Below are 12,152 nucleotides of genomic sequence, written 5' to 3' on the forward strand. Positions count from 1 at the left end.
TGTCAGTCTGAGCTGGGAGACTTCAGTAGTGTCAGTCTGAGCTGGGAGACTTCAGTAGTGTCAGACTGAGCTGGGAGACTTCAGTAGTGTAAGTCTGAGCTGGGAGACTTCAGTAGTGTCAGTCTGAGCTGGGAGACTTCAGTAGTGTCAGTCTGATCTGGGAGACTTCAGTAGTGTCAGACTGAGCTGGGAGACTTCAGTAGTGTAAGTCTGAGCTGGGAGACTTCAGTAGTGTCAGTCTGAGCTGGGAGACTTCAGTAGTGTCAGTCTGAGCTGGGAGACTTCAGTAGTGTCAGTCTGAGCTGGGAGACTTCAGTAGTGTCAGTCTGAACTGGGAGACTTCAGTAGTGTCAGACTGGAAATATAAACACATATGCAGTATAATGTGATCCTTTATTGACTACGTTTCGCCCACACAGTGGGCTTTTTCAAGTCACAAACAGAACTACCTGGGGTGGAAGGAACGCGAGTATTTATAGTCAGGTTCAGAATGCTGAGGTCAGGTGGAGAATGCTGCATCTGATGATGTACCGAGTGGGGTTATAGAGTCTAAAATCTTGGGTAGCTTGGAAAGGAGATTGGATAAGTTTGTGAGCAGACATTCTACAGTGTTCTTATGTGGGATAGCGATGAAGAAGTTTCTTGGCAAGTGGTTCAGCTATGTTATAGAAGCCACTATTCTGGTTGAAGTTGTCGGATATAGAAATAAGTGATGATTCCAGGATTCTTCGGTATAGAGTGTTGTCTTCTGTGGCGATAAGTCTTGAGTTTCTGTAGTTTATCAAGTGGTTGTGTGAATTACGGTGTTGTACGCAGGCATTCCTTGTGTCGTCAGACCTGCTTGCGTATTGGTGTTCTGAAATACGTGTTTGGAGGTCCCTTGATGTTTCGCCCACGTATAACTTGTTGCAGTCATTACAAGGGATTATGTATACCCCTGCAGAGGGTGGAAGCTTGTCCTGTCTATCACTGGTAATGTCCTTGATGGTCGTGGTTGTGGAGGTAGATACTTGGAATGAGGTACTGGAAAAGATGTTGGAAACGTGTTTGGCAATGGAGTTGGTGGGGAGGACTATGTATCTCTTCTCGGCAGTGTCTTCTCTGGGTGTGTTGAAGATGTTTAATGCCCGTCGTCTGCAGTCTCTGATGAAGTGACGAGGATAGTGGAGTTTAGAAATACTTGTTCAATAATCGTGCATTCTTCTTTAAGAAACTCATTGCTGCAGATTCTGAGTGCACGCAGGAAGAAGAGGTTCTTGAAGGACAATCTTGCAGTAGGACTCTGATGTGCTTTAAGGACTGTCGTCTTCCAGCATTCATCTCTGTACCCCAATGAAAAGCAGGGGTGTCACTAACACGTTAAGAGATCATACAATAAGTGTCAGGGGCCCGAGACTGTTCAACTGCCTCCCAGCATACATAAGGGGGGATTACCAACAGACCCCTGGCAGTCTTCAAGCTGGCACTGGACAAGCACCTAAAGTCGGTTCCTGACCAGCCGGGCTGTGGCTCGTACGTTGGTTTGAGTGCAGCCAGCAGTAACAGCCTGGTTGATCAGGCTCTGATCCACCAGGAGGCCTGGTCACAGACCGGGCCGCGGGGGCGTTGACCCCCGGAACTCTCTCCAGGTAAACTCCGAGTGAAGATTCCAAAATCTTGCAAAAACGTCTCTTTCTCCAACCTACCAGTTTTTTTTTAAACCCTTACACCATATTTTCATTGTTCAAACAGAGGCGTTTATATCATCCAGACACTAAGTAGTGAAAGGCAATGTTATTAAATAACGTACTGCGTTCACTACGGACGTCCAGTACATTTAAGTTATTCACATTTGCATTTGGAGACTTATTGTATAGACTAAAATGTTGTATGTTAGTGACTAACTGGCAGGTTATAGGAAGAAATTGCAGGTTCCTGAGCCGTGATAGCCAGTTAGATCCTTCTTGGTTTTATCCTAGGATGTGTTTTATATTTTGCCACCGAAGTGGCAAACGCAAGAACATATGGATTAGGAATAATATTAGGAGAGAAGTAAATAATGAGAATGAATGTTATAGGAATGTAATTAGAAGCCTGTGTAGATCTGTAACCCGTTATGATAACATGAACGTAGATAGGTACGTTTATGGAGCAACTTGCAATGTGAACACTGACTGATGCTGTAGTGGCCAGGATGAGGCTTGGTTACAAGTACTTCTGACAGTCTGACAGACACACAGACTGGCTCATGTTTTAGTGGCCAGACTTAGGCTTGGTTACAAGTACTTCTGACAGTCTGACAGACACACAGACTGGCTCATGTTTTAGTGGCCAGACTTAGGCTTGGTTACAAGTACTTTTGACAGTCTGACAGACACACAGACTGGCTCATGTTTTAGTGGCCAGACTTAGGCTTGGTTACAAGTACTTTTGACAGTCTGACAGACACACAGACTGGATCATGTTTTAGTGGCCAGACTTAGGCTTGGTTACAAGTGCTTCTGACAGCTTGACAGACACACAGACTGATGGTGCAGCGGCCAGGTTTAGGTATGGTTACAAGTACTTCTGACAGCTTGACAGACACACAGATCTTAGCACAGATTGTCTTAAGCTGTACTTTTCTTTCATAGACAATAGGAAGCTTAATTTTTTCTTCATATTTATGATTTTTGTGTAAAGTGGAGTACCAAGAGTTACCCTCGTGACCTTGTTTTGGCGGTCAGGTCAAGTGAGGGAGTGAGTGGAGGTCAGGTTAAGTGAGAGAGTGAGGGAAGGTCAAGTCAGTGATTTTTATTTCTGCACTTCAAAACAAATCCTAATTCTTTAGTGAATGGAGATATATGGAAGAATTTCCTTATACCTGTTGTGCCCCCTTTCGAGTCATAGCTCCTGGCTCGCCTCTTCACTGGTCGCCCCTAGGTCCACTCTCTCCCTGTTCCATGAGCTTTATCATATCTCTTTTTACAGCTATGTATGGTTCCTGCCTCCACTACCTCACTTTCCAGACTGTTCCACTTCCTGACAACTCTGTGACTAAAGAAATACTTCCAAACATCCCTTTGACTCATTTGAGTCTTCAACTTCCAGTTGTGACCCCTTGTTGCTGTGTCCCATCTCTGCAACATCCTGTCTCTGTCCACCTTGTGTGTATGTGTGTGTACTCACCTAATTGTGGTTGCATGGGTCGAGACTCAGCTCCTGGCCCCGCCTCTTCACTGATCGCTACTAGGTCCTCTCCCTCTCTGCTTCCTGAGCTTTGCCATACCTCTTCTTAAAACTATGTATGGTTCCTGCCTCCACTACTTCACTTGCTAGGCTATTCCACTTCCTGACGACTCTATAACTGAAGAAATACTTCCTAACGTCCCTGTGACTCGTCTGAGCCTTCAGCTTCCAGTTGTGACCCCTTGTCCCTGTGTCCCCTCTCTGGAACATCCTATCTGTTAGTTACCATTTTGTCCTAGGCACATGTCGATTAGACACTAGGCCTAATGTGTGTGTGTGTGTGTGTACTCACCTATATATGGTTACAGGAGTCGAGTCTCAGCTCCTGGCCCAACCTCATGTTACAAGACAGCTAGTGCCTGCTATGCTTGTAGGCACTAGCTGACTTGTAACAAGCGCACCAGTTAGTTGGAATAGTGGCATGACAGCAGTTGAGAGAATGGAATGAAGGTGCTACCAGCCACTCTGCCTTCCTAAGTGGCCACACACTCATGTCTAAGTGACTGTCTGCCTTCCATCACGCCTCTATCAACGTTCCCAGAATTCACCCTCACTGATAGCTCCACACAGGGGCAATGTTCCCACACGGAGTTCTCAGAAATCATTAAATATTTGGCGAAGCTGGCTAAAACTTGTCATCAATGGCTATTATCTCATTTTCACATTTGGATTCTTGCGCCCACTCTAGGAAAAAATGTAACATTAAAAAAAAAAAAAAAAAAATGGTGCCCCGGGAAAACCCCGATCCATTGCCTACCCTAATTTAACCCACCGTCAATTGACCTTACCCAGGCAGAAATTTTTTGGTGTGTTCTTATCAGTCACTGTTGGGACACTACGTTGCTGAATTCACTCTCTCTCTCTCTCTCTCTCTCTCTCTCTCTCTCTCTCTCTCTCTCTCTCTCTATATCTATATATATATATATATATATATATATATATATATATATATATATATATATATATATATGACGATATCTATATTGACACTACTGAAGTCTCCCAGATCAGTCTGGTAGTAGCCGTGGTAGTAGCCGTGGTAGTAGCTGTGGTAGTAGCCGTGGTAGTAGCTGTGGTAGTAGCCGTGGTAGTAGCCGTGGTAGTAGCTGTGGTAGTAGCCGTGGTAGTAGCCGTGGTAGTAGCCGTGGTAGTAGCTGTGGTAGTAGCCGTGGTAGTAGCTGTGGTAGTAGCCGTGGTAGTAGCTGTGGTAGTAGCCGTGGTAGTAGCTGTGGTAGTAGCCGTGGTAGTAGCTGTGGTAGTAGCTGTGGTAGTAGCTGTGGTAGTAGCCGTGGTAGTAGCTGTGGTAGTAGCCGTGGTAGTAGCCGTGGCAGTAGTCGTGGTAGCAGCCGTGGTAGTAGCTGTGGCAGTAGCCGTGGTAGTAGTCGTGGTAGTAGCTGTGGTAGTAGTCGTGGTAGTAGCCGTGGTAGTAGCTGTGGTAGTAGCCGTGGTAGTAGCTGTGGTAGTAGCTGTGGTAGTAGCTGTGGTAGTAGCCGTGGTAGTAGCTGTGGTAGTAGCCGTGGTAGTAGCTGTGGTAGTAGCTGTGGTAGTAGCCGTGGTAGTAGCTGTGGTAGTAGCCGTGGTAGTAGCTGTGGTAGTAGCCGTGGTAGTAGCTGTGGTAGTAGCCGTGGTAGTAGCCGTGGTAGTAGTCGTGGTAGCAGCCGTGGTAGTAGCTGTGGCAGTAGCCGTGGTAGTAGCTGTGGTAGTAGCCGTGGTAGTAGCTGTGGTAGCAGCCGTGGTAGTAGCTGTGGTAGTAGTCATGGTAGCAGCCGTGGTAGTAGCTGTGGCAGTAGCCGTGGTAGTAGCCGTGGCAGTAGTCGTGGCAGCAGCCGTGGTAGTAGCTGTGGCAGTAGCCGTGGTAGTAGCTGTGGTAGTAGCCGTGGTAGTAGCCGTGGTAGTAACTGTGGTAGTAGCCGTGGTAGTAGCTGTGGTAGTAGCCGTGGTAGTAACTGTGGTAGTAGCCGTGGTAGTAGCTGTGGTAGTAGCTGTGGTAGTAGCCGTGGTAGTAGCCGTGGTAGTAGCCGTGGTAGCAGCCGTGGTAGTAGCTGTGGCAGTAGCCGTGGTAGTAGTCGTGATGGTATCTGTGGTAGTATCAGTGTTTATAAGCATCATGAAGATAGACGTATCCGGGAGAGCAGCACAGCTTGATGCCTGCACTCTGCCTTGATGCTGGTGCAGGGATCTTGATCCAAGCACCTGCAGACACCCTTCCCCATTCTTAAGTGAAACCTGAGTACCCCCTCTTCCCCATGTTGGACCAACTACAACTTTAGCGCGTTCCCATAACACCATTAATAATAACACTGCTTCAAAACATGTCCTCCTGGTCCCTCCTTCCCTTCAGTCCACCACCCATTAAATCCCTTCCCTTACATGGAAATCGTGAAGCTGGGCAGTAGAAGGCAGCCAGACTAGCTGCAAGCAGAGGCAGCTTCAGCTCCTATGATAAAGAGTGCCTCGGAAGGAAAGTTAAGCTTCAAATCATACTCCATCTGCTTCCTGTCTCTCACTGCCAAGAAGACATTCACGTCACGTCGAAGATAACAAGGCAGCGGATTTTCCTGTCAGCTTCTCTTAAATCATCGTTATTATCCTTAGGGAAAGGGGGTTAAGTCCATATTGATTCGTAGAACGCTGCACTATACTTGGAGGGAGGTTTGGGGGGTCAACGCCCCCACTGCCCGGACTGTGACCAGGCCTCGTGGTAGACCAGGCCCTGGTCAACCAGGCTGTTACTTTTGGCAGCACGTAAACCAACGTACGAGCCACAGCCTGGCTAGTCAGGTACTGATTTTAGGTGCCTGTCCAGTGCCTTCTTGAAGACAAGGTTCTATTGGTAATCCCCCCTTATGTATGCTGGGAAGGCAGCTGAACAGCCTTAGGCCCCTGACACTTATTGTGTTGTCTCTTAGCATACCCATGGCCCCCTTGCTTTTCGCTGGAGGAATGTTGCATCTCCTGCCGTCTTGCTTTCATAGGGAGTTATTTCCGTGTGTAGATTTGGGACTAGTCGCTCTAGGATTTTGATGGATGACACTATTACGCAAATTCTGGCATCCCTTACATGGAAATTATGTATCCGCCCATTACCCTTAAGGGTTACTCAGGCTAGGCAGTAGAAAGCAGCCAGACTCACGGCAAACAATGGAAGGAAGTGAAGACGAATGCAACTTTGAAAAGAAACAGTAGACAAGAACAAGATGGAAGGAGGGGAGGGGTAAAGGAGGTTTTGTGTGCAAGTGGCTTGGACTTCCAGCAAGCGTGTGTGAGCATGTTAGATAGAAGCGAATGGAGACAAATCGTTTTTAGGACTTGACGTACTGTTGGAATGTAAGCAAAGTAACATTTATAAAGGGGTTCAGGGAAACTGGCAGGCCGGACTTGAGTCCTGGAGATGGGAAGTACAGTGTCTGCACTCTGAAGGAGGGGTGTTAATGTTGCAGTTTTATAACTGTAGTGTAAAGCATCCTTCTGGCAAGACAGTGATGGAGTGAATGATGGTGAAAGTTTTTCTTTTTCGGGTCACCCTGCCTTGGTGGGAGACGGCCGATGTCTTAATAATAAAAAAAATAAAACAAGGTGGAACCAATTTTTTTAATTCGTATATAATAAATTAAATATAAAAAACAGAATACAAGAATTATGAATGATAAGAATCACTGAGGAGGGAAAGGAAACGAGAGAGATAATATAATGGCAAGTTTGTGTGTATTTACGAAACAAGATATTTTATATATTATTATTATTAAAATCAAGGGGGAAGCGCTAAACCCGGAGGATTATACAGCGCCTGGGGGGGGATGTGGAAGGCATTCAGGCTTAATTCGGGGAACTGGAGCACAGATCCAATTCCCTAAATCAAGGGCCCCTCACCAACATCAAGGAACCTTCCTTGAGGGGTATATTTTATATAGTATAGCAAATTTGAAGTCCAAGAAAATAATTGAGTTAGAGGATATTGAAATAACCAGGCGTTGACCCCAAAAAAAGGGTCATAGGATGGGAAAAAGACAACAGCCTGGACTCCAAAAACATTTACGGAACTGAGGTGTCCCCTTTGAATTTTTTTGTGATTATAATTCATGAAGGAAAACTGGTAGACAAATGGAGCATGGCAGATATTGTGCTTATATTAAAAAAAAAAGGCAAGGAAAACTCTTCCGGATACAAGTCTGATTCACTGAGAAAGTGTTGAAAAATTATGGAAAAAAACTATTAGAAAAAAGTGGAGAAAAATATTTTGGGACCAACCAAGTGAAAAGCAAAAATTCGACTTTCGTACTGGAAAGTCTTGTGTATCAAATTATCACGAGGGAACACTAAACCTGTAGGGATTATACATCACCTGTGTGGGGGGGGGAGATGGAAGGCATTCAGGCTCAATTCAAGGAACCGGAACACAGATCCAATTCCCTGGATCAAGAGCTCCCTCACCAACATCACGGAACCTTCCTTGATTGGTCTATATCAGATCAATTAAACCATTACGACAGTCACAGAAATTATTAAAAGAATTCAAAGATTGCATTCATCTAGATATTAGGAAATTAGCAAGAGACTAATTTGGAACTAGAAAATCTAGGAGGAATAGATAGTCACTTATTACTATAGATAAGTCTTTGTGCGAGAGAAAAATACACAGCACTTTCTGGAAATGGGAGGCACTGAGACTCGATTCAAGGAATTGGAACTCAGGTCCTATTCCTTAGACCAAGAGCCCCTCACCAGCATCAAGGAACCTCCCCTGAGAGGCCTCTAGCTACCAGTAAATGCATGAAGCCCCAATAGTGTAATTACACAGGTCTTTGCTGTAGTGATGGGATAGCTGTAAATAGGTACCTGGGTGTTAGTTGACTGAAGTTTACCTGGAGAGGGTTTCAGGAGTCAATACCCCCGTGGCCTGGTCTGAGACCAGGCCTCGTGGTAAATCAGGGTCTGGTCATTCAGGCCGCACGTAAACTGACATATGAACCACAGCCTGGCTGGTGTGGGTTGTATCCTGGCGTAAAAGATTGAAGGACCCTAATGGAAATAAGAATCCCTGATGACATACTGGCTTTCTTTGGTTAACCCTCCCCAGGTTAAAAATCTGAACAAATCTTAAAGCTGTGTAATGTTCCCATGCCCTTTATCAAAGAGAATAGCGAGGTTGATCAACCTTGCATGGTAAGAGCATTATTATAATAAAAACCAAGTGCTAAACTCATCAGGGTCATACACCACTGCAACATGGTAAGAACAGTATCCAAAATGTGTCCCTATCAGGGCTTTGAACTTGCACACAGTCATAGCCATTTTCTGCAGGATACAGATGGAATACAAGGAGAATAAAAGCATCAGGGAAGAGAGAGGTGAAGGTTTATAAACTAAAAGAGGAGGCAGTTAGGGTAAGATATAAACAGCTATTGGAGGATAGATGGGCTAATGAGAGCATAGGCAATGGGGTCGAAGAGGTATGGGGTAGGTTTAAAAATGGTATGTTAGAGTGTTCAGCAGAAGTTTGTGGTTACAGGAAGGTGGGTGCGGGAGGGAAGAGGAGCGATTGGTGGAATGATGATGTAAAGAGAAAAAGTTAGCATATGAGAAGTTTTTACAAAGTAGAAGTGATGCAAGGAGGGAAGAGTATATGGAGAAAAAGAGAGAGGTTAAGAGAGTGGTGAAGCAATGTAAAAAGAGAGCAAATGAGAGAGTGGGCAAGATGTTATCAACAAATTTTGTTGAAAATAAGAAAAAGTTTTGGAGTGAGATTAACAAGTTAAGGAAGCCTAGAGAACAAATGGATTTGTCAGTTAAAAATAGGAGAGGAGAGTTATTAAATGGAGAGTTAGAGGTATTGGGAAGATGGAGGGAATATTTTGAGGAATTGTTAAATGTTGATGAAGATAGGGAAGCTGTGATTTTGTGTACAGGGCAAGGAGGAATAACATCTTGTAGGAGTGAGGAAGAGCCAGTTGTGAGTGTGGGGGAAGTTCGTGAGGCAGTAGGTAAAATGAAAGGGGGTAAGGCAGCCGGGATTGATGGGATAAAGATAGAAATGTTAAAAGCAGGTGGGGATATAGTTTTGGAGTGGTTGGTGCAATTATTTAATAAATGTATGGATGAGGGTAAGGTACCTAGGGATTGGCAGAGAGCATGCATAGTTCCCTTGTATAAATGCAAAGGGGACAAAAGAGAGTGCAAAAATTATAGGGGGATAAGTCTGTTGAGTCCTAGGTAGTAGGTTGGTAGACAGCAACCGCCCAGGGAGGTACTACCGTCCTGCCAAGTGAATGTAAAACGAAAGCCTGTAATTGTTTTACATGATGGTAGGATTGCTGGTGTCCATTTTTCTGTCTCATGAATATGCAAGGTTTCAGGTACGTCTTGCTACTTCTACTTACACTTAGGTCACACTACACATACATGTACAAGCATATATATATACACACATCCCTCTGGGGTTTCTTCTATTTTCTTTCTAGTTCTTATTCTTGTTTATTTCCTCTTATCTCCATGGGGAAGTGGAATAGAATTCTTCCTCCGTAAGCCATGCGTGTTGTAAGAGGCAACTAAAATGCCGGGAGCAAGGGGCTAGTAACCTCTTCTCCTGTATATATTACTAAATGTAAAAGGAGAAACTTTCGTTTTTCCTTTTAGGCCACCCCGCCTCGGTGGGATACGGCCGGTGTGTTGAAAGAAAGAAGTCTGTTGAGTATACCTGGTAAAGTGTATGGTAGAGTTATTATTGAAAGAATTAAGAGTAAGACAGAGAATAGGATAGCAGATGAACAAGGAGGCTTTAGGAAAGGTAGGGGGTGTGTGGACCAGGTGTTTACAGTGAAACATATAAGTGAACAGTATTTAGATAAGGCTAAAGAGGTCTTTGTGGCATTTATGGATTTGGAAAAGGCGTATGACAGGGTGGATAGGGGGGCAATGTGACAGATGTTGCAGGTGTATGGTATAGGAGGTAGGTTACTGAAAGCAGTGAAGAGGTTTTACGAGGATAGTGAGGCTCAAGTTAGAGTATGTAGGAAAGAGGGAAATTATTTCCCAGTAAAAGTAGGCCTTAGACAAGGATGTGTGATGTCACCGTGGTTGTTTAATATATTTATAGATGGGGATGTAAGAGAAGTAAATGCGAGGGTCTTGGCAAGAGGCGTGGAGTTAAAAGATAAAGAATCACACAAAGTGGGAGTTGTCACAGTTGCTCTTTGCTGATGACACTGTGCTCTTGGCAGATTCTGAAGAGAAGTTGCAGAGATTGGTGGATGAATTTGGTAGGGTATGTAAAAGAAGAAAATTAAAAGTGAATACAGGAAAGAGTAAGGTTATGAGGATAACAAAAAGATTAGGTGATGAAAGATTGGATATCAGATTGGAGGGAGAGAGTATGGAGGAGGTGAATGTATTCAGATATTTGGGAGTGGACGTGTCAGCGGATGGGTCTATGAAAGATGAGGTGAATCCTAGAATTGATGAGGGGAAAAGGGTGAATGGTGCACTTAGGAGTCTGTGGAGACAAAGAACTTTGTCCCTGGAGGCAAAGAGGGGAATGTATGAGAGTATAGTTTTACCAACGCTCTTATATGGGTGTGAAGCATGGATGATGAATGTTGCAGCGAGGAGAAGGCTGGAGGCAGTGGAGATGTCATGTCTGAGGGCAATGTGTGGTGTGAATATGATGCAGAGAATTCGTAGTTTGGAAGTTAGGAGGAGGTGCGGGATTACCAAAACTGTTGTCCAGAGAGCTGAGGAAGGGTTGTTGAGGTGGTTCGGACATGTAGAGAGAATGGAGTGAAACAGAGTGACTTCAAGAGTGTATCAGTCTGTAGTGGAAGGAAGGCGGGGTAGGGGTCGGCCTAGGAAAGGTTGGAGGGAGGGGGTAAAGGAGGTATTGTGTGCGAGGAGCTTGGACTTCCAGCAGGCATGCGTGAGCATGTTTGATAGGAGTGAATGGAGACAAATGGTTTTTAATACTTGACGTGCTGTTGGAGTGTGAGCAAAGTAACATTTATGAAGGGGTTCAGGGAAACCGGCAGGCCGGACTTGAGTCCTGGAGATGGGAAGTACAGTGCCTGCACTCTGAAGGAGGGGGTGTTAATGTTGCAGTTTAAAAACTGTAGTGTAAAGCACCCTTCTGGCAAGACAGTGATGGAGTGAATGATGGTGAGAGTTTTTCTTTTTCGGGTCACCCTGCCTTGGTGGGAATCGGCCAGTGTGATAATAAAAAATAATAACATAGCCTGGCACTACTCTGTTGTTTCCTCCAGGGGAGGACCCCTACAAGGGGTCATACAGCATGTTTCCTCCCGATTGTTCCTCAATTTATGCAAGAGTCTTACATCATCTGTCATGGGGAGGCCCATTCCTGATGAGAATGACCTTCCTGTCTTTCACTGTCATAATGCAGATTTGCATCATCGCAGTCAACTGTTGTCTGTTTCTCCTTGTTAACTAGAAAGCTCTTTCAATCCCATGACAATTATTAAAATGAAATCTAAGTGCTAACTAAACCCAGATGGGTCATACAACTCTTCCAATACTGTGGCCTTGTCGTAGGACCCATGACAACTAGTTTCTCGGATTCACTTCTTTTGCATTTCAAGGTCTTGATTGAACTTTCACTATGAATCTATGTTATTACATCCCTATATTATAATCATAACTGAGTGCTAAACTCAAAAGGATCATATAGCTTACATCCCCATAATGCTTGGTCATGTAACTGTGCACATTTCTTTAAATGTGTCAAACTTTTTTTTGAGGTAATAAAACAGTATCCCTCACCTTGTATCAAGGAATCCCCCATAGTCTATTATTATAAACAAAAAATGCTAAACCCACAAGGGTCATACAGTTATGTTACTATGAAAAAAAAGGGAGGGGGGTGTAAAAATGAGAAGAAACAAAGTACCCTTGAGCCGCACTATTATTATTTTTAAAGGAAAGAGTTAAACCCAGAGGTT

The sequence above is a fragment of the Cherax quadricarinatus genome, chromosome 78, assembly GCF_038502225.1.
Source record: "Cherax quadricarinatus isolate ZL_2023a chromosome 78, ASM3850222v1, whole genome shotgun sequence".
NCBI classification, from domain to species: domain Eukaryota; kingdom Metazoa; phylum Arthropoda; class Malacostraca; order Decapoda; family Parastacidae; genus Cherax; species Cherax quadricarinatus.